General features: G+C 48.9%; 1 protein-coding gene across 4 annotated transcripts in view; it reads left to right on the forward strand.

The window, feature by feature from the left end:
* Positions 1-23179, forward strand: part of KMT2B (lysine methyltransferase 2B) — a 1990704-nt gene that overhangs the window by 1106615 nt on the left and 860910 nt on the right. The window lies entirely within an intron of this gene.

Below are 23179 nucleotides of genomic sequence, written 5' to 3' on the forward strand. Positions count from 1 at the left end.
ACTCTATCTTCGCTTGCACTCGCAGCTCCTGGGCATTTGCTACTGGATCCAACGGCGGGAAAACCTACCTCCAGCGATCCACCTGCGACCTGCCAAGTCTTGAAGAAAATCAGAGTATGGCTGGTGAGTAGTAACAATACTTACTGGTGCCCCTATCGAACAGGGATAGCCGACCCAGCCCTTTAAGACGAGGTAGCAATACTTTGAGATGAATGGGATGCAGAAGATACTTGAACATCAATTATCAAAATGACTCAGGAAGTTGGCAAAGTTGACTGTTTTAATATCAATTATCTAAAACAGGGAGTACAACTAACATCAACGGACATCTCATAGCATGGTCTCTCAATGCATTTCATAAAAAACATTATTTATAAAACAAAAACTCATCATTGATGACATTAACCTACGTATTTGCTGACGTCCTCCTACGTGGCAAAATACAAAAACCTAGTGGCAAATGTGCATGGCTTAAGGGGAACATCTAAGTATATGTTCCATACTAGTCTCAAAAGTGATAGGTTCTTCAACATCAGGTGGGACTACTAACCCATCCTTCAAACACGTCACTATGTACATCACTAAATACACAACGTCCCATTGGTCATACAAACTATAGGGGTCTTAATTACGCTGCCCCCTACAATTGGTTGGCACTCTTGCATCCGTCAGTACTTTTCCACCCACGTTAGCAGCACGCAGGCTGGACTTCCGGGTGCTGAGGAGCTGGTCATAACATAGATTCCCACCAATTAGCATATCCTCTATCATCACCTCAATGGTCTGCACGTCAATTAAGGCTTTGAACTTGGACTTGGAAATGTTCCTTGCTGTGGAGAATTCAGGGGAGTAGAGGCACGCTCTGACCCTCTGCATAGGTGTGGTTAGTCATGTTTGTCCAGTTCCATCCATCCATGTGACTGAAGACCACAAATTTGAACTCTGGTGCATTTAAAATACTATTTAATGAAACTGACATCTTCCTTGTTTCCGTCCATGCCTTCTGAAACGGAGTTTCATTCTTGCAGACGATTGTAACCAATGTCTGCTCATCCCAGTTCGATAAGACCTTGGCTTCTTGGGGCCGATTCAGCCTCGCCTTTCTGAAATTCACTTCTGTAATTTCGTTTTTTCAACTGCGACACACTGGAAAAGGCCTTCCTTCTCTGGTTCATCTCTGCTATAACGCGTAGTGGAAACATCCATTCTATACTTACGCCTATACCTGTATACGTTGGCGCTTGCCGCAATCTATTCACTACATAGTTAGCCTGAAGAATACTTTGTGCGCTTGCATTTCTTTGCAGCAGTACACGTGCCAAATAACTTAATATCCTGATCTTTTCTGTAGCATAAGCTTCTTCAACTCGAGCCCGAGATGTCACTTACCTTTTATACTTTCTTCATGCCTTATAGACTATATTCACTTTCTTGTCTTTGCATCTCTTCTAGGTGCGTTAGTATTACTTCGCAAAACGTCACCAATCTGCTCTTGTGCTCCTTTTTCATGCTTCTTCTGGGATTTCATTCAAATGGCCATCATACTGTCTTGTATGCAGGTATGGTTTTCTTAATGGGAGCCTTGCTTCCAGGATTCTCCTTAGTATCGGTATTTTCACTGGTACTGCACGTGTTTCACACTCTGGTTACCAACATATAGGCGAGATGCTTGAGGGAGGTACTTGGCTCCTTCTCTACACTATCACCACTGTTTAAAAGTTACTGAAGAATTTAGATTTGTTGTATACCCTTTGGCTTTGCCAACACTTGTTGCAAAAGCCCTCCAAAAGATATAAACATATTTTGCTCATTGGTAAACTCCTTGGACTGTCTTCTGGACTAATCTTCACATCCACCGGAACATTTCCCTAACTTTTTCCTAACTCCTGAAACTACTTGAGGACTTCGAAGCTTTGGGCACAAGGCCCCAATCAGCTTAGGGTTAGACTTTTCAAGTTAGGGTAACAACCCTTGTGGCCTGTTGATGTAATAGTTTAATAGTTGCCTTTCCTTTCAGGTATTGGGAGGTTGGGGGGGGGAGGGGTGGTAAATTGCATGGCTTATACTAACTGTGACTGTGTATATATGTGTTATAATAGTATTGTTTATTAGCATTACCTGTTCTATTAATTTTCCTAGTGTTTTTGCACCTATAAAATAGTATGTTTATACTTAAGTGTAATCCTTGACTACTTTGCTGTGTGGGCTCATTGTGGACCTGTGACCCCACTCGCCTCCCCTGAGACTTATTCTTAACCACTCATCTTGCTACCTTGAGTCGTTTGGCTACAGCTCCCAGAGTTTCCCCCGTTCACTAAAACAAGGGTGATCTCCTAAACTCTGTCACTGCACCCCCCCCCAACTTTAGGACTTTTTATAGCTCAAGTATTCTTTTTGTGATTTATACTCTCTTTTGGTTTTGGAGTCTGACAAACTCCATAGGCATCTTCTTTGCATTGTGACACACAGCACCTTCAGTGCAGTGGCACAGGGAAGTCTCTTAGATTTCCTAAAGGTTTAAATACCTTCTCTTGGTGAAACTACTGTTTCCAAGAGCAGTGAAGTGAAATTGACTTTACTTGCATTTTATAACTGTCTAGACCCAGCACACACTCTTACCATAGGGTGCTGGAGGGGTTACTTAGTATCCCCTTTGTCTAGTTTCTCATGTAACATTTTTGTTACCCTTTCTACAATTATGGCTGGTGGCAATGGTTTAAAATTTACTATCGTGTTTTTTTACCCCGAGCTGCGTTCGCAGCTGCAGTAAGGCCCCCATGGGTGCCCATTTTGTCAAAATGGCCCTGGTCTCAATTTTTCGCCATTTCCTGTCAGAAAGGACCTTCTTGAGATTTACTCTGCGCACCAAACAAGGTTTGGTCCCTTTGTTCATTTTGTCTTTGGCGGGATTCATGAATGAAGCCCACCTCTGGCTCCAGTATGTCTGGCAGGGGTAGGAAGTGAGGGAGGTGCACAAAACTCCCTGTGCTTAATCGCCTTGGTTACAGGAATGCACCCATTGGTGATTGGCCGGCTGGCTGGCTGTCTGGCAAGGACCGCCACCCTGCTGTGTGATTGACAGCTAGGCTGGATTGAAAGGGAGAAACCTGCATAAAAGGCAAGGCTTTTGGCTTGGAAGGCAGAGTCGACCACTGGACGAAGGAATCCGAGGTAGAACTTGGAAGAGACACCTGCTGCAACTCCTGAATCCTTGGTTTGTCTGGTGAAGCCCTGCTGCTGTGCTGAAGCTACAAATTCGTTTAACTAGAGAAGCCCTGCAAGGACGACTTCTCCCCTTGGGTTGGTGGGACCAATCAACTCCAAAGTGAACTTGTTTGGACATCCTCTCGAAGCTGGCTGTACTTCCACTGTTGCTGCTACTGGAAAAGGAAGTGCCAGGGAGAAGAACACCAAACCAAGTGCATCGCATTTAAGTCAGACCCGAGCGCCAGGTCGATCCTCAGGAATTCCCTGAAGTAGTACAGACCAAGTCTGAACCACTTCAACAGAGTGCTGGAGCTCCGATGCGAGGAAAGTCAGAAGTGTTATCCGAGAACAACAGTGTTGCTATTTGCTGTCAGACGCGAGGAGTTGAAACGCAGAAATGCCACTGAATTGAAGTTTGCCCATTGCTGCCGCTGACCTTCCCATTGCAGTGCAGGAGTCCCTCGACGTCCTCCCTCCTGTCCCCACGACTGAGGCCCAGGAATACAAGGATCTGCAGAGCTGTTCAGGAACAGAAGCCAGCTGGAACCATTTCTTCTAACCAAAGCCTTAGTTGCTCTTAGTTGAGACTTGTCTTGGTTAACCTTGCAGAGTTGCTTTCATCTTGGCCCCTCACAAGCCTCCCAGCTTGTGGCCCTTCAAGTGAATCTTTTTTCTACAAACATTTCGTTTTTTATTTAATTTTTTTATTGGTGTTCTGCATTGTTGTGTGTTTTTGTGCCGTTTGCAAGCTACTTAAGACACCACTTTTAATCAGGAAGGTTCACAGGAACTGATCACAGGGTGTTCAATGGTATCTGTCGAGTTAGCTCTTTTTAGAGCCAATACCAGGAATTTCGCTGCCATCCTCGACCCTCTGACAGAATCACCTGCAATTAACCGGAGCCGACTAGTTTCTTCATTTAGGGTCGCTGAGTGTAAGGTAAGTGGTGCCAGGTACGCTTGTCTTTCGTCTGCTAATGCTGGGCACGACATAAGAAGGTGATGTAATGTTTCTACTTGATCCACATCTCCGCAAAGACGGCAGTTGGAAAGAGGCGATTTGGCTCGAATGGCCAGAATTTCCCTGGTATGGAGCAGATTTAATCGAGCTCTCATGCAGGTTTTTCTTAGTTCTTTCTCCGGGAATTTCTCGCAGTACTTTAAAGGAACCCTTAGCTTGTTATGGCTCGGTGGTAGATGCTTTAAGGATTTGTACGCTTCTAAAAACATTGTGCAAGACGTTTACCTGCAAAGGAGATCTTCAGCTCCTCTAGACATTGCTCAACTAACATTGGCTGTCCTGGCTCCCTAAGAGACTCTTCTTACCTTTTGACTCTGTGCCTTTACCTTTCCACCAGGAAAGGGTTAAATTTACTTGACATTGGAAGGTTCAAAAATTACTTGCATGTTTATGAATGATTTGTTAACCCTTGTTTTATTCCCATATGTAAACTTTGCACCCAACTCAGTATTGCTCTAAAGGTACCAGTGATAAATCAAAATCCACAGTGTCCTAGCTATTTGTCACCTGTGGGTGTAGGAAGTGTCTGTGTGCCATCCCCAATGGGTATCATCTGATTTAGAGAAGCTAAGAGTGTGTTTTGAAGTAATTATAATTGTTGCATGTTTTGCTCCCTTCTATAGAAGGCTTATATAACTGACTGTTAAATAAATAATTGTTTAATCAAGAAACCTTGTGTGTACGTGTTTATTTGAATAACTGTTACTGTGAAACTGTTACAACCCTACTGCTCACATTGGCCCCTCTTGAGATGAGCCTGGCTGCTCAGCCGCACTGCCAACCTGTGTAGTACGGAAGTATACCAAAGGTTGGGTTCCTATTGCCAGGTCAAGGTTGCTGTAGTGCACTCAAAGGGTACTGCACACAATCTTGCCTATCATGGCAGACCAGCCGAAACCCTCCACTTATTGGTAAAGGGAGATATCGGACACTATTGACATGTGAGAGTGTGCCGCCAACAGCCCGAGATATGGACAGTAGAAGGATCCTGGATGGAACCAAATAAGAACCCAAGTTCTAAGGGGTGGTGCAGCTACTCCAGTAGTTGAAATTGCAGCTCTGTGGTCGAGGCTTTGCAGCCTGTGACCTGACATTTCAGGGAAGGGAGCAGGTGTGTAGACATTCACAGGTTGTGCACTCTTCTGCTGCTATGCCTTTGCTGGCACGTGCTGTTACGTAGAACCAAGCATCCTGAAGGTGGGTAACTGGACCGGCCTGCCGATTAAAGGGAACACGGTTGGAGTGTGCACAGGGATGTGAGCTGAGCTGAGCCCAGCAATACTCCGCTTTTGGATTGTAAATTCAGGAACTATTGCACATGCAGATCCTTTGTTGTCTTTGGGTTCATTTCCAGATGCTTCAGGATTAGTCCGTGCTTTGTAGTGCAGATCTATTGTCCAGAGGCTGTCCAGAATCTGACCGCTCCTGCCAGTTTGACTGGTACAGATCCTTACCATTGGTGGATTTGAGGGAGACTCCAATTAGAATCCTGGATAAAGAGGAAATTCCTGCAACCATTCGTCAGATCGCCATTGGAGCCAAGACCCGACGAGGAGTAGTATTCTGCTGAAGACCTAGAAGTCATTGTGAAAGCCAGCCAGCACCACTTTCTTCAACCTTCCCGGTGGAGGCCTACTCCTTTGCTGATCTCTTTATAAATACTTCCCCTGTGCCGGTGGGAACAAACTGTCTCAACCCCTGCTTGAGGATTCCTGCCCTTAGAACCCTTTGGAAGTGTCCAGGAACTGTGGGTTGACGAGCTTCACATTTGGCTACCTCGCTACATCGATCTTTGTCCTAAATTGAGCCATGTGACTCTGCAGATCTTACACTAATGAAACAAGGAGGGTCCTAGTATAAGCAATTTTGTTGTTTCTGCTTCAACGGTCGACTTCACCATTTCTTCAGGGTGGACATTATAGCTCTCCACCTGCATCATGTCCTCGGAGGGAGAGTCAGAGGTTTTTGCCATTGTGGTGGTACTTTCTTCTGTCCAGTAGAGGTGTTCTGGTGTCCCTGGACCTCCTTCAATGAAACCAAGGTACGAGAAAATTAGCTATTTCAGGAACGACTTGAGTGGTCACTCAGTGAATCGGAGTACAGGGAGGTGAGTAAGCATACTTGTCCATACTCCCCAACCGCCATAGGGTTTAACGGGCACTAAAGTCCTTTCCCCACCATTCCATTGCTTGACCATGAATAGTGGTGTTCTGGTCAAGATCCTCCCTTGAGCTTCCCCTAGGGTGGTTGGATTGGGAAAGCGCCTTGTAAGAACTTTTCTTCAATGGTTGCCTGACTTTCAAACACGTATAAACAGCCTGCTGGCTTTGCCAATTCTTGTTAAGACTCTTAAGCTCAGTCTTCTGAAGACATCTAATTTAGCACCTGTTACTCTAAGGCACTAGGTCCCTTCCTTTTTAGCTAGGGAGGGACTTTTTAAAATGATGTAGCTTAAATTCAATGGCTTTATATGATTCTGTTATTATGGGTTTCTCTTGGAGCAACTTTTCCTCCACAGTCTAGAGACCCCTAAATTGTTTGCTTTTGTTTTTACATCTTGTCCTGACTTTTTACAGTAAAGTGCACCCTTCTGTTTCACTCTGCTGCCCATTTGCTTGCTTGTTATGGGGAAACGGACTAGTCCTTCAGACTGTCAATACTGGTAAACTAGGTTTCCCTTTTTCTTTTTACATATCTATTTTGAATAACTTTTTACTTTTGCATACAGTACCTTGCAGTGCAATGGCTAAACGTTTGTATCACCCTAGAATACACTCAGTTGATTTTTGCTTCATTTTAAATGTGCCTATAGACAAGCTGGTGGAAGCAGTTATTATTTCTCTATTTTTACAGTATTTGTATTTAGCGCCCTTACGTTGACTGCATTTGGCTACTAACTGGCTAGTGTCTTAGCATGGCCGTGCCACAATCTTTTTCATTTGTTCTCCTTTTGCCTTCTTCCTCCCTTGCCAGGTCAGGAAAATCCTTTCATGGTCGTGCATTTGCCTGGAAAAGCAGTGTTTTTTGCAGGGTAGTGCAGGTCATGTGTTCTGCAAGCCAGGAAATGTGCTGGGACTGGCTGGTCCATATTCACAAACTGGTTTCTGTATGTCTGGAGTGAATGATTGAGTATCACTAACAGTGGTCCCTGATTGAACCACTGCTGGTGTGTGTATAATGGGCAGATCTTCATTGGTTGGGCTGAGCTTCTGTTCTCACCTGGACTTTAGGATAAGAATAGGAGTCCTGCAGCCATTCCCCAGAGATCTAAAGAAGAACCAAATATCCTGCATAGCTGTGAAGAACCGTTGGCCGAACCTATGAAGGCCTGGTGACCAATTTATGCTGCAGTCCTGGTGGAGCTGTCTGGCTACTGATTGAAGAAGACCCTTGTTGGTTCTTCGGCCCTTTGGAGTGGTGAGAACAACCAGTCTTGATGTCTTCTTGTTGCTCTGGAGTCTTTGGCAGCGTTCCTGGGCCATCTAGTGGACTGACCAACTCCAGTTTGGGCTGCCGTGGTAGAAGCGTTGCCATTCTGCGTTTTGGCTCGTCCTGGAAGTTGCCCTTCTGCAAGATTTCGGCATCTCCGCATCAACGGGTTTCGAGATAGAAGGCTGCCTTTAACCACATCTGTGATGCCTGTTGCGCTGTGGCAGTCTCTGAAACTGGTTTTCCTGAAGAGTACTGCATTGGTGCATGCTGCATTCTTTCACAACTCCTAAATCCAACCAGAACTCTTCATGTATGCCGAAGCACCTGGGCTTCTTTGACCGGAACCAACAGCAGGAAAACCAACCTCTGGTGACCCTCCACCACCTAGCCAAGTCTGAGGAAAAATCATAGTATGGGTGGTAAGTGCAAACAATACTTACCAGTAGTCCACACTGTTTTCTATTTTCTTTTTTATATAACCTATTGGCTTTGGTACACATGTTTTGATAGCCCTCTAAAAGCTAGAAAAGCATTTTACTTAGTTGTAAACTCCTTGGACTTCCTTTTGGACCCTTCACATCCTCAGCAACCAGCCCCTCTTTTTCCGAGGTCCTGAAACTCTTTTGAACTTTATGAAACAAGTCACCAATCAATTTAGGGTTGGACTTGATAAGCTAGGGGTGTAATTCCTGTGAACTGTCAGTGCTATAACTAATTACTTCCCTTCACTTCCAGGTATTGTGGGGGGGTACATTGATTACTCAGCACTAACTGTGATTGTATTTGTTTCATACTATTAGAACAGGAAATAATATCACATAATACTAAGTCTGTTTTATAGTGTTCTTTGATATATTTCATTTGTGTCGCGCTGGTACACAAGTGTTTCAGAGCGCGACAAGGCAACGGAGGGGAAAACAGGGTATAACAAAACAACAATCTTACTAGGCCCAGTGACATTGAGAACGTGCAAGTGCATCGGAAAGGGGAAAAGTGCATGGAAGGGGGAGAGTGAAAGTGCAGAGCAGAGGAGAAACAGATAAATAATAAATACAAATAAATAGATTATGGAGCAATAAACGGGGGTAGTGCGGTCACTAAATGGCAAAAGCTGTGTTTGCGCCAGCAGAACTGGGTAAGTCTGATAAGTGCATAAAAGAAGAAAAATCTGTTGTGGGCGACTGTAGGGGTTACAGATACAGTCCCCAGTGTGAGGGGTGGCTGGGAGGCAGTGCAGAAGGGTGGCAGGGTGAGCAGGTATCTTGGCCCGTGGGACAGAGGGTGGCCAGGTGCTGTGCCAAGAGAGCAGATCATCAGGGCAGAGGGGGAGCAAAGGCAGATGCAAAGAGGAAGGTCTTGAGGTGCTTCCGGAACCGGAGATGGTTCTCCAAGTTTTAGAGTGGCAGGGAGGCTATTCCAGAGGGAAGCCCCAGCCGAAGACAGAGACCCCCCCCAGCTCGTTTCTTTGAAAAATGACTCACCCTGAGGGATTTAGAGGTAGAGGAGTGAAGGGCTCGAGAGGGGAGGTATTTGCGGAGGGATAGCTGAAGGTATTTTGGGCCCAGGCCCCAGAAAGCCTTGTGGACAATGCAAAGAGTTTTAAATTTAATCCTTACATCCACTGGAACCCAATAGAAAGATTTCAGAGCTGGAGAGATATGATCCCAGAGCTTGAGGCCAAGGACAAGTCTCGTAGTCCTGTTCTGGATTAGTTGCAGAGGGCGAAGAGTAGAGGCAGATACATTTAGAAAGAGGCTGTTGCAATAGTCCAACCTAGAGAGAACCAGAGTTTGGGAGACAGTGAGCTTCTGGGGGAAGGAGAGGAAAGGAAGAGTACCTCTGAGGAGGTGTAGTAGGAAGTTTGACGTGGCCAATAAATATAAGTAATTTTGTACTTACCTGTCAGTGTAGTCCTTTTGTGGACTCCTTGTGGACCCCTGCCACAATTCCCCTCTCCTGAGACTATGCCCTGCCTACTCTCTATTTCTACCTCTGATTTTGTTCAAATAATAAACTAAAAGGCCTATCTGTCCCTAACAAAAAGGGTTTGGCCCTACCAAACATAAATCAAACTTTGGTGCTTGTTGTCAGGTAGTACAAATCAAAATAGTCCGTCCTCTGTCCAAACACTACCCTACGCTAAACCTATCACTAATCAAAGAAAGGGTTGCATCAACCACAAAAACAAATGGGGTTCCAGGAGAATGACCCCCCGCCTTCTCAGCCTTAATAGTCTATCTTGACATAGTTCCCTGTGACATAGTTAATCAGTCCCTGTAATTACTCAAGGAGACACTTCCACATGGGTGTTGCTAGGTCCGGAAAAGATCGGGGGATTAGCAAATGTCGCAAATGTTGGACTCTGGGCTAGGTAGACTTTTGGTTCTAGGCCCTGTGCGGATGGGGCTTTAATCACCTTAAGCCAGACGGGCCCACCACTTAAGAAGTGAGTACATGGTTTTGCATAAAGCAAGTTTATTTTACAATTATTGGGTGAGCAGGTAGATGGTACCGTAGGACCAAATCAAGCCACATCTCAACAAACCACATCAGATGACCTTTTTAGTCATTTTTGCAACAGTTAAAACACTCCTTGATACTTTATTACAATACACCGCTCACATGTGATGGACAAAACCCTCTTCAAAGAAATCCCACCTTTCTTCAATTCCTAGGTTTCCATTGACCAGTTATCTCATCTATCATCTTCAGCTCATGTGTAGATCACACCTCTTCTTAGGATTCATTGTGATGGATCTTGACGTCATTTTTTTAGTAAAACATGTGAATGCAAACTTAATTCATTACTAGCAATAACTGGCCTAAGCCGTTTAAACCGTAATTCTTAATTTGCACATGGTCTGCATGAATATTCCCAGTAATATGAGGAAGGCTGTGTAAATAATGTCTATTGAGTTAGTAATGTTCTCATTCCCCAGGTCATTGGTTTCATTGGAAAATTCTCATCTAAAAACGTGTTGCTTTATGGCACATAGCACATCTGACAATACAATTGCAAATCTTGGTTTCTCATTAGTTAGCCTTGGGCATTGGCGCACCCCGTGTTTTACTGCTAGCCAAAACAAATGATGAAACCCCTTCTGTCACGCTCCCAATCAGGATATTACCTTTGCTGTCTGCAATACTTATATATATCTATTTGTGAAAGTGTCTGTATGTTTGGGGTTGGCTCCAGCCCCTTAAGTTGGTGGGCTTAATTTTCGGCCCACGATCTTCATACCTGTATCGGGTATACTGGCGATAGTGACATTTGACTAACCCCACCCATTCGCCCCGCACAGGGCGGGGCCCGGCCCTGTGCTATCAGTATAGGTGATTTGGGAGATTGCCGATTTTCCTATTGTTGGCTGCAGCCCCACAAAACAGTTGGTGGGCTGAAATTTTGACCCGATGTCAGCATACCAGTCTGGCGTGTACTGGAGATAGTGAAATCTGACTAACCCCACCCATCTGCCCTGCACAGTATACCATTTCTTGTTTTTTTTTCTTTTTTTTTTTTCTTGCACTTCACAAATTTAAATACATAAATACATAGGGAAATTTGGGAGATTAACGATTTTGCAACTTTTCCAAAAATAGGAAGTTAGGACACAAGGTCGGCATACCAGTCTGGGGTGTACTGGCGATAGTGACATTTGACTAATCCCACCCATTCGCCCTGCACAGGGAGGGGCACGCCGTGTGCTGTCAGTATAGGCGATTTCGGGAGATTGCTGATTTTGCATTTTTGCAAAAATAGGAATTGTGACACAAAACATACAAAAGGCTATACCAGACTCCCACAATCATGTCAGCTACAGACCCGTGCAACGCCAGGTGGTACAGCTAGTCGGATCATAACTCATGGCCAGTTTCTGCAGCTGAGGTGACCGTGAAGGTTGAAGTTACTTATTTACTCGTCCTCTGAAATTCGCAGCAAAGTTGACTTTGCAAACAGCCCCAACTACTGTGTTTTTGATTAATTTGTAAAAAAAAGCCCACTGTATTGAGATTCATAAATTCCCCATGTATTTGTATTAATGTGCATTTATGTTTTTACATTTGGTAGGCTTAACATTTTATCTTTCTGCATGAGTGCAAGTTAATATGTGTCCATTCTAAAGTAACATATCCCATTCATGCATATGATACATATGAAATTGCAAAATCGCGCCCAGTTCGCTGCCACCCCCAGTCATCATTATGGTGCGTGGAACATGAACCCCTTGCAATCATGGGGACACTTCCTGACTACCCCAACACCCCTCAGCTTCCATCGGGGCCAAAAGCAAAACACCTGGGGCTATAGCCTCCCCAAAACCCCACACTAGCGACACCTTTGCTCTTCCACCTTCTCTCAATTATCCCCTATCTCAACTTCATTTACAATTCCTTGTTTCCCCACATGAGTGCCTTGGCCTCTACTTCTCTGAATTTCATTTGCATCAATATCTCTCTCACGTGTATTTGTTTCACAGTTTCTCATTCCACAGAGACCAGTGTCCTCGGTCCCCTTTAACACTTCATTATTTTATGAGCATTTCCACTTAAGGTTATGAACATGTAGGTTACTCTGCTCCTCTTTCCTTGTGTCTTGGTATTCCCAACCACTGACACCGGCATTATCAGTCTTTTGACTTTCTTCACTATCTTTACTGCTTTTGTAATCGCCTGGGAAGAGTGTAAGGGGTCCCTCAGTATTCAATATATACTCTACTGCTTTCACAGTTACTGGGATGAGTATGATGCATCTCTTGGTATTCTTTTACTGTTTTACTGTTCAGCGCCTGTGGCCCAACCCTGGTGTCCCGTTGTTCCTGTTACATCTAGCTTTTCGGGTTGTTACCGGTTCTTCCGGTGTGGTCTGGATCATGCTGTGCTGATATACGCTTCCAGTGTCTTCCTTTCCTTCTCTGCTTTCATGGCTCCACAGAGTATTTTGCTGGATGGTTTTGGACTACATGGTCCACCTCCTCGAACACTCTTTCTCACTCACTCTCTCACTCTCTTTCTCACACACACACACACTTTCTCACACACGCACACACACTTTCTCACACACGCACACACACACTTTCTCACACACACACACTTTCTCACACACACACACTTTCTCACACACACACACTTTCTCACACACACACACTTTCTCACACACACGCACTTTCTCACACACACGCACTTTCTCACACACACGCACTTTCTCACACACACACTTTCTCACACACTCTTTCTCACACACACTCTTTCTCACACACACACTCTTTCTCACACACACTCTTTCTCACACACTCTTTCTCACACTTTCTCACACACGCACTTTCTCACACACACACGCACTTTCTCACACACACGCACTTTCTCACACACACGCACTTTCTCACACACACGCACTTTCTCACACACACGCACTTTCTCACACACACGCACTTTCTCACACACACGCACTTTCTCACACACACGCGCTTTCTCACACACGCGCTTTCTCACACACACTTTCTCACACACACTTTCTCACACACACTTTCTCACACACACACTTTCTCACACACACACTTTCTCACACACTTTCTCACACACGCACTTTGTCACGCACTTTGTCACGCACTTTGTCACGCACTTTGTCACGCACTTTGTCACGCACTTTGTCACGCACTTTGTCACGCACTTTGTCACGCACTTTGTCACGCACTTTGTCACGCACTTTGTCACGCACTTTGTCACGCACTTTGTCACGCACTTTGTCACGCACTTTGTCACGCACTTTGTCACGCACTTTGTCACGCACTTTGTCACGCACTTTGTCACGCACTTTGTCACGCACTTTGTCACGCACTTTGTCACGCACTTTGTCACGCACTTTGTCACGCACTTTGTCACGCACTTTGTCACGCACACTTTCTCTCTCTCTCGCACACGCACACTTTCTCTCTCTCGCACACGCACACTTTCTCTCTCTCGCACACGCACACTTTCTCTCTCTCGCACACGCACACTTTCTCTCTCTCTCTCGCACACGCACACTTTCTCTCTCTCTCTCACACGCACACTTTCTCTCTCTCTCTCGCACACGCACACTTTCTCTCTCTCTCTCGCACACGCACACTTTCTCTCTCTCTCGCACACGCACACTTTCTCTCTCACACGCACACGCACACGCACTTTCACTCACACGCACACGCACTTTCGAATGGATTGTGTTCTCCAAAGTATTCCACATCTTTGACATGGAATGTCCAGAGCTGTGTACTTCGGAAACTTTTTCGGCAGAGGGCGTCCTGCGTCAATGGCGTCGGGTCGATGCCCCTCGAAGGGCGACGTCACCGGATGTTATAAATGGAACGCACGGCACCCGTAGCCTCAGTTCCTTTTTTTTGCAAATGTGTTTGCTTCGGACGCGCCTCATATATTCCGTCTTCTTCTTCAACCCCTCGGGGACTGCAAGTCGAAAATGTCGATTACCGATCCGCATTGCATTTGTTTGGTGCTTGGGTGAGAGTCACGACACCGGCGACTGTTCCAAATGCCAGTTGCTGACTGCTAAGGCCTTGTGGGAGCGTAAGGGAAAGCTTCAGGCAGGTAGGGGTTTGAAATCCAGTAAGTCCTGTAAATCCATGTCCAAGGGTATGTCCAACGACGATTCGAGGGGTGACTCTCCGCTTCGGAAGGAGCCCCGGGGTGTCTCCATCCCAGAGTGGTTCCCGCCATTCATCGTCCTCGTCTCGGCATTCTAGGAAGCGCCGTCACTGGGCGCCTTCCCGTCCTTCTCGGAGGATGGCACCGCAAGGAACTTTCCTTGCGGTGCCATCCTCCGAGAAGGACAAGGACTTGGCTTGTCCAACTAAGTCCTTGACTCCGGAGGAATGGGCTGCCTTTAGGGAGCAGATGTTGGCGATTTTCCAATCGCAGGGCACAGTTCCGTCTGCGCCTTCTAACGAAGCCGGCAAGGAACAGTCTCGATCCGTGGATCGCACACCTTCGGGTTCGGGTCCTCTGCGCGATCCCCATCAGGAACCTTCGAGGTCCCGTTCGGGCAAGGCTCAGGATGGTCGTAAGAGACGTGCTTCCAGGTCTCGGTCCTCGTCCCCAGCGAGACCGCAGAAACCTGTTAAGTGCTCGACGTCGACTCCGTCGCCCTGTTCGTCGGATACGGACGTCGAAGCTTTGCCTTCATATCAGCCCTCGGCGCCGTCAACGCCGAAGCCATCAGCGCCTTCAGGGCCTTTTGGCCGTAATTTACCGTCGAAGATCCCTGGTACTGTGGATCCTCCAAGGAAGGCTTCTTCCAAGTCTGTAAGGCCTGTTATGGACTCCAGACCCTCGGCTGTTCCGAGACAGGACTTTTACTTCCCTCTGGATGACATTTATGAGGAGGAGGAGAGAACGGATTTAGATCTTGACCCTGTTGAACATGATGTGGCTCCTGCTTTTCAGGGGATAGCCAATTGAAAGACTTGAGACAATCTCTTCATTGAAGCTAGTGGCCTGGACACTTTGCTTGACGTGCATTTGGCAGGCCTGAGCCTAGGGCTCATGCTGATTCGTCGTACAGGAAACTTATGGCTAGAGTAACTGAATACCTTGGTTGGTCCAGGCCTCCTGAAGTTTTTATTCAGGATGACTTGACAGACATTTTGGATCAAGGTCCGTCCTCTGACCTGCTGTTGCCATTTCATTTGACCTTTCAGAAAAGGGTGGTGGCTGCTTGGCAGGCCCCGGAATCGCTTCTGGCAGTTAACAAATCGTTAACTAAAACAATACCGCTCTTCCGGTAGCGACCGCAGCTACCTTTCATCTCACCCCACTCCTGAGAGTTTGGTGGTTCAGGCAGCTACGGCCACTTCGAGTCAGGCGGCGTACCCTACCATCCTTCCTGATGGGGACGACAAAGCCTCCGACGGTTGGGCACGAAAGGTGTTTTCTGCGGGGAGTATGGTGCTAAAATCAGCCAACTCCACTTGTGCCTTGGCAAGATTTTCACACACTCTGTGGAACTGTTTATATTGCGGCTGAGCATATTCCAGAGGGGGGAAGAAAGGGATGGGTTCCTTGCTCTCGTGCAAGATGGCAAGGATGCCATGTGTGAATTCCTTCAGTCGGGTTTGGACACGGCCGACAGTGTTAGCCGGTCCATGGCTGCAAGCACCGTTATACACAGATTTGCGTGGTTGCGGAAGTCTGGGTTTGCTCCGGATGTGCAAGCTCGTTTTTTGAACATGCCCTTTGATGGCGCGCATTTGTTTGGCAGCAAGGCTGACGAGAGCCTTGAGAGGTTGCAGACCTCAAAAGCTGCGGCAAAATCTTTATGCGCAGCTGTGTGTCAAACTCCGCCTTTTCATCCTAGGGGACAGCAGTGGAGGGGAGGCTCTTTTCGTTACTACTCCTCCTTTGGTAGAACGAGAGGAGCCGCCAGTCAAAGGGGTCAGCGTAAACGTACCTGTGGTGGTTGGGGAAATGGCGGTGCCAAAGCCGCTCAGGCAGCTGCCTCTTTGCTTTCAGGAGCTGCTGCAGCCGCTCCAAAACAGTCATGAGGCCATGTCCCATGGTTCGCCGGTTGGGGGCAGATTGTCTCAGCATCTCGGAGAGTGGCGAGACATTACTTCGGATCCGTGGGATCTGGATACAATCGCCCACGTCTACTGCCTTACCTTCCTAAAGTGGCCTCACGACAATCCACTGGGGAATCTCTTTGAGGCTTCCAGATCCGCTCCTTGTGTAGGAAATCTTGACCCTGCTAGAGAAAGGCACTATAAAACTGGTGCCTGTAGCGGAGAGGAGTAAGGGATTGTATTCTCCTTATTTTTTTTAATCCCAAAATAAGACTGGGGATTTAGACCCATCCTGGACTTGCGTTGGTTGAGCAAACTTCTCAGGAAAGACAAGTTCAAGATGGTCACTCTTTCTCAAGTACTCCAGGCCCTTCAACCTAAAGATTGGTTGGTGTCTCTGGACCTACACGATGCTTACTTTCATGTGCCGATTCATCCCAAGCACAGAAAGTACCTGAGGTTTGCGGCTGGCGACTTGCACTTTGTTTCGGGTCCTGCCATTCGGATTGACCTCCGCCCGAGCTCTTCACCAAGCTAATGGTGGTGGTGGCAGCGTATCTCAGGTGAGGGGGATTTGCGTCTACCCCAACCTGGATGACTGGCTGATCCATGCACGTTCTCCTGAGCAAGCATTGGATCACCTCAGTCTCACCTGCCGCTCCCTCCACAGGCTGGGCTTCTCCCTCAATTTCTAGAAGTCGCATCTGACACCTTCACAACAGCTCAAGTACATCGGGCTGTGTTGGACATGTCCTTGGGGGAAGTGCTCACGCTTTACTGCGTTTGTGATTTTTCAAAGAGTTTAATCTCATTTTTTCGGTTAATCGAGCTTCAAGCTCCACCGTTTCTACTTCCGATCAACGGGGACCCGTTTCGGAATTTTTTACGCCCCTCAAGGGCAACGTTTTCGTCGAGTTCCACTTCTTGGAGGATTCCAGAAGATCTGAGGCCTACTCTGCGTGGACATGGCCCAGGACAAAGGAAGCACGATGCCGATCGAAGCTGTGCAGGAACTGCCCTGGATGCGGATTGCAGAATGTCTTTGAGGAGGAGCATTCTAGATGCCTCTACTGCCTTCACAAAGACAAAACGCACGTGGAGAAGGACTGTGCGTTTTGCAAGAACATGTCTGAGCGAACCATGAGGGATCGGCATACCGGCCTCACCAACTGGCTGGTCGAAAGAGCCCAGCGGTAGGTGAGAAGAGCAGCTCCGATCGGGCTTCTAAGACCTTTGAGGGCGCTCCGGCGAACGGTCGGGCTCCTCGGCTGCCAGGCAGGGCGCACTTTCACCGACGCCATCAACCACGAGCCAACGCTCTGGCTCGGGGAAAAGGACATCTGAGAACCCGGGGAAACTTCGGGAGAAGTCCCGGTCGATCCCGACAGACAGCCGAGGGGCAGCGAGGCAGTGACCCTCCCCCCAAGGTGAAGGCCTCAAGCGCGCCCAAAGTCGTGAAGGCCTTGATTCACCCGGCTGAGGCCTCTATCGAGGGAGTCGTGGCGGCCCTGGCGAAGCCTGTGGAGGCTACCCCAGTGGAGGCGACCTTGGGGCCCAGAGTTTCCCTGCCACCGCAGAGGGAATCCTCTTTCAACCCATCGATAAGACCCCCGTGAGAACCCCGGAGGAAAAAGAGCGGGGGGCAGTGGCCATCACAGATCTGGCTGGAGTTGTGAAGATCCTGAACAAAAAGTTTGAGGAGGTCCGGTCCCACGGGAACGATCCTGACAAGGCGGACAAATAGAGCGCAGGTGGTGCCGACGAGGTTCCCGTGGAGGCGGAGAATTCCACTCCCCAACCGTTGCGCCCGTCGCAGCCGGTGCCTGGACCACGGGAGCGATCTTGATGGCGATCCAGGCCTTATGTACGGAGATGAGAACGAGGTTGCGTTTAACCCAACGTACGATCCAGCGGAGCCTGGCCTGCCGGGGAGTCCTCCAAGCAAGCAGAGGAGAGGTCATCCCTGCCCGCCCTTCCAGCCTTCGCGGCCCTCGCAGCCTTCTTCTCCTTCCCTTGATCCTAGGGAAGGCACAGGAACAGAGACGGCCACGACGGGGACGGATGATGGTGGTGACGGGATGGGCCTTCCATCACCACCTCCTCAAGCCTCCCCGCCCGACGAAATTGGCTCCTTCCACGCCATGATCGCCAGCGCATCCCAGCTCTTCCAGCTCTGCCCCAAAGAACAGGACAAGGAAGGCTTCCTCCATCAACGGCGTGAGGCCAAAAGGAAGACGGTTCTTGCGGTCCCGTTACTTGACATCTGGGACGAGAGGCTGTCGCTCCTGAAGAACCCGTCCACGACCCCTGCCAAGAGAGACTGGTACGAGAAGAAGTACCGGGTCCCGGATTCCGCCCCCTTGTGCCTTAGGGTGCAGCCAACCCTGGATTTGGTCATCTCTGCGGCGGCCAAGAAGAAAGTGGCAGGGGCGACGGCTTCAACTTCAATCTCCCCGCTGGATGGCGAGGGGAAGAAACTGGATGCCATGGGACGATGGGTCGTCTCGTCGGCGGCGAAGACGATAAAAGCGGCCAAAGCCCTTGCGATTGTGGCCCGCTACGACAGGGAGCTGTGGTTTGATTGCTCCTCTGCTGGACCTCCTTCCGGGCAACAAGAGGGCTGGGGCCCTTGAGATCCTGCAGGAAGGCGAGGTGTTGTCGGACCATGCCATAACGGTGGCCACGGACATTGCTGACACCGGTTTCCGCCAGTTGGGCAACAATGTTTGCCTTCGACGGCATGGTTGGCTCAAGGCAACCGATTTCCGCCAGGACGTGCAAACCAGAGTTTTGGACATGCCTTTTGTTAGGCAGAAACCTGTGCAGTTCCCTCTGGGACCACTGCAAAAGATTTAGGACTACAGGTGTTTGGCAGTAAACCCACTTGGTAGCAGTCTGTACCACACAGATTCACTTGGTAGTGGTGGCTGAGCAATCAGATTTCCCTCAAGAAGAGTTAGGCAGTATACAGAGTATTCACAATAGGTCAAGAGAACACAACGGAACAAGTAAACACTGGCCAGGGCTTGGTGTAAAAAAAAAGAGAATTATTTATTTAAAACCACATCTAGAAAAACACACAGGCACTATAATAGTAAGCATTTCAAAAACACGGTCACTAAAAGATATACACTCCCTTAAAAGAATATTAGACAAGTCTTAAGTAAAGCCCCACTTATTTTCAGACAACGGTGAGCGCTTAACGCAGATGGCACTCTAATAATTTGTTTTAAAAGGGAGAGAAAAACAGAGAATAAATTGAAACAGATCCCAACACTTTTTCACGAACACAACAAGGGAGGAAGGCAAAGTAACACTAGGAATTCAGAGTCGGTAGGCCGGATCCGCTTAAGAGGATCCAAACGAAATGTGTCCACGGTCACACGGTTGCAGTGCACGAAAGTCTTGTAACGGTTCAAAAAGGAGTTGGACCAAAGAAAGGGACCAGATATAGGGTCAAGGCGGCCAGGCCAGTCAAGAAGGTTAAGGGGTTATTATTACCTTGTAGCAATCTTTAGAAAGGGAGGCCTGGCGGACACGGTACCTTAAAGTGGTGAGAACACTCCAGCGGGGGCAGTTGTTCCTGGCAGCGGATGCAAGTCGGTGCTTCGTCCGGGGGAAGAGAGGATCTCGTCGGGGAGGAAGACAGGAGTCTGTTGCACTGCCAGGGAAGAAACTAGCCGCAGAGTTTCTCAGGTACAAGGAGCGGTCCGTTGATTCACGTTTCAGTGGTGAGTGGCTATCCGGCTGCCGGGGTGCTTGGCACGGGCAGTTCGACCACAAACCGGTCTGGTGTGCGAAGAAAAGAAGGGTAAACTGGTTGTGCCCACCAGTCAGGGGAAGAAGCCTCTCCAGCCGGGAGATTTTCTTCTCTGTAGTCAGGAAGTGGTGAGTCAGTTCCGCAGGGCTCCACCGGTGGTGTCGTTGTGGTAGGTCGGCTCAGCTTCTCCCTCGTCGGATTCTCAGGTCCTGTGGCGACTTCTGAAGTTCCAGTCCCCAAAGCCCTGCTTTTATGCAGCATACCCCCATTCACTCAGCCTAGCTGTCAATCAAACATGCTAAGTGGTGAGCCGGCCGGATCACCACTTGGGCCAATCACACAAGAGTGCGACTTGAGTTACCAAGGTAACTCAGTCCAGGGTGCCTAAACCCCCTCCCACACACCCTGTGGTACCCAGACAGAGTGGCACCACTTTTGGAGGCTTCTGTGGAGAAGCCCACCAAAAAGTGGAACAAAGGGCTCGACTTGGGTTGGAGTCACAGAAGAGAACACAAACGCCATTTTAGAGTCGAGTCCTGGCAAAAAATACCAACCGGCGAATTAATATTAAATAAATAAACCAGCGGTATGTTCGAGGCTATGAGAATTAAATAATTAAAGTTGATAGCCTCGAAAAATGGGAAAATCCCATAGGGAAATATTCGCGGTCGAATATAAAAAGTAGTTTCCACTGCCACCAGCCAAAACTCGATCAGGGGGGATGGAGACGTGCCCCCTCGACTAACAGACCCCGGGTCAATCGAATTGCCCTGAGCAGTATGTCCACAATATGATGGTTTGTACTGGTTTCTGTTAATAATTTGGGACTAGTAAAGCCAATGGTGACCTTACATGCCCTGGGAGACAGTAGTCAGTCCTAGGGTATGGAATCTATGGTGGGGTGTCACTATGACACCCCTGTTACTGCACAGAGGGTGCTGTGTAACACACATCGTAAAAACACATGAGACCCTATGGAGTAAAGGACCCCATAGCTCATAAAACAGTCAAAGGAACACCATAAATCATGTCCAAGAGTGGGAGACAAAGAGTCTCACTCTTGGCAGGAGAAAAAAACAAACTCCAGAAATCCAGCAAAGCTGCTGGGGGACTCACTAGGTTAGGAAATTCAGCCTAAAGAGAGAATTCTCCCTAACACCTTTCGACAGGAACAACCTCTTTGGCAAGACAGTGGACGAGTCACTGCAGGCCATCGGGGCCGACACAGACACGGCTCGGGCCTTCAGTGTTTTGCAGCAACGACGGCTGCCCTTTCAGAACTCCGGAGGCAAGCAAGGTGCCTCCAAAGGATTTGGCGGCAGCTCCTCGACGTACCATCAGGCGGCCCGCTCCTCGTCTCAGGAGGCCTACAGAGGACGCGGCAAGTCAGGAGGATCTCGTCACCAAGTCGGCAAGGCCGCCGCCAAGCAGGATTGAACCGGCAGTAGCGTCGGGCACCCACCTGCGCACCCCGGTGGGAGGCCGGCTGACTAAGTTCGTCAGCATGTGGGACTCCATCTCCACCGACCGATGGGTGCTGGATGCCCTGGCCCACGAACACTCGAGTTTCTAAAAAAGTGCCCCTGCATTCCTCCCATGGCCAGGAAGGAAAACCACGTTCCTCAACTGCTGCTGGAAGTAAGGGCGATGCTGAAGAAAGGAGCCATCGAGCTCCTCCCAAAGAGGTTCCGGGGCGCCGGAGTGTACTCACGATACTTCCTCGTAAGAAAGACCGACGGTTGGCGACCCATCCTGGACCTTTGTCGTTTGAACAAGTACATCAAGGCCCAGAAGTTCTGGATGATCACACTCCAGCATGTGCTGGGGCAGCTGGAGGAAGGCGACTTCCTATCGTCGCTGGACTTGGAGGATGCCTACTTTCACATCCCCATTCTAAAAGGACATTGAAGGTTTCTCAGATTCGTAGTCCAAGGGCGGCACTACCAGTTCAAGGCCCTTCCTTTCGGATTAAAGTCGGCGCCCAGGGTATTCACCAATTGCCTAGCACCAGTGGCGGCGCGGCTGCGCCGGCAGGGGATCCACGTCTACCCCTACCTGGACGATTGGCTCATCCGAGCAAGGACAAGAGAACTCGCCGTCGGACACAGAGCAAAGACCGTCCAACTGCTCACGGTTCTGGGATTTTCCATCAACTTCTCGAAATCCCACTTGGTTCTGTCGCAGGTCGCACTGTTTCTGGGAGCCAAGCTCAACACGGTGGCGCGACTGGCCTCTCCGTCGGAGGAAAGGACGAAGGCCATCCTGGGCAAGGTGCAGCAGCTGTTGGCCATGGACGTGGCCAGGGTGAGGCCCATCAAGTCCTTTCTCGGCATGATGTCCTCATGCATCTACCTAGTTCGACTGTGCAGGCTGCGGATCCGTCCACTGCAAGAGTTCCTCGACGCCCGTTGCATGCAAGCGACGGGCAGCTTCGAAGACAGGATCTCGCTCAACGAGACCTTCTGCCATGCGATCCGGTGGTGGGGCACCCGCGCGCATCTGGCGGCGGGTACTGACTTCCAGACCCTGGTACATCAGGAGACGGTGACGACGGATGCCTCCCTCGAGGGATGGGGAGCGCACACCAGAGATATCCACGCAAGAGGCCTTTGGCTCCCAGAGGAGTGGTCAGTACACATCAACGTCCTGGAGCTCCGAGCCGCGTTCGAGACCCTCGGGTCGTTCCTCCCGTCCCTCAAGGGCAAGGTGGTGAGGATCTTCACCGACAACACCACCACGATGGTCTACATCCGGAAGCAGGGAGACACCAAATCCCCAGCCCTATCCAAGGAGGCCCAGGATCTGTGGCACTGGGCCGTCACCCAGGGGATGTTTCTGGTACCCTTGCACCTGGCAGGAATAAAGAACACCATTGCCGACTCACTCAGCAGGGAGCTGTGCTCGTGCCACGAGTGGAAACTGCGGCAGGATCCAGTGGATCTGCTATTCCAACAATGGGGCAATCCCCAGATCGACCTATTCGCGACAGCGACGAACACCAACTGCCGGGGGTTCGCCAGCAGGTTTCCCCAGCCGTGGAGCATGGGCGATGCCTTTTCATTCCCCTGGGATCACCTTTTCCTGTATGCGTTCCCGCTGTTGCTGCTGCGACTCATCAACCAACTCAGACGGTCCCGGTGCAGGATGATCCTCGTCGCACTGGCGTGGCCGAGACAGATCTGGTTCCCGGACCTTCTGGACATGTCAGCG

The sequence above is a fragment of the Ambystoma mexicanum genome, chromosome 1p (genome assembly GCF_040938575.1).
Source record: "Ambystoma mexicanum isolate Mex_15411 chromosome 1p, UKY_AmexF1_1, whole genome shotgun sequence".
Taxonomy (NCBI): Eukaryota; Metazoa; Chordata; class Amphibia; order Caudata; family Ambystomatidae; genus Ambystoma; species Ambystoma mexicanum.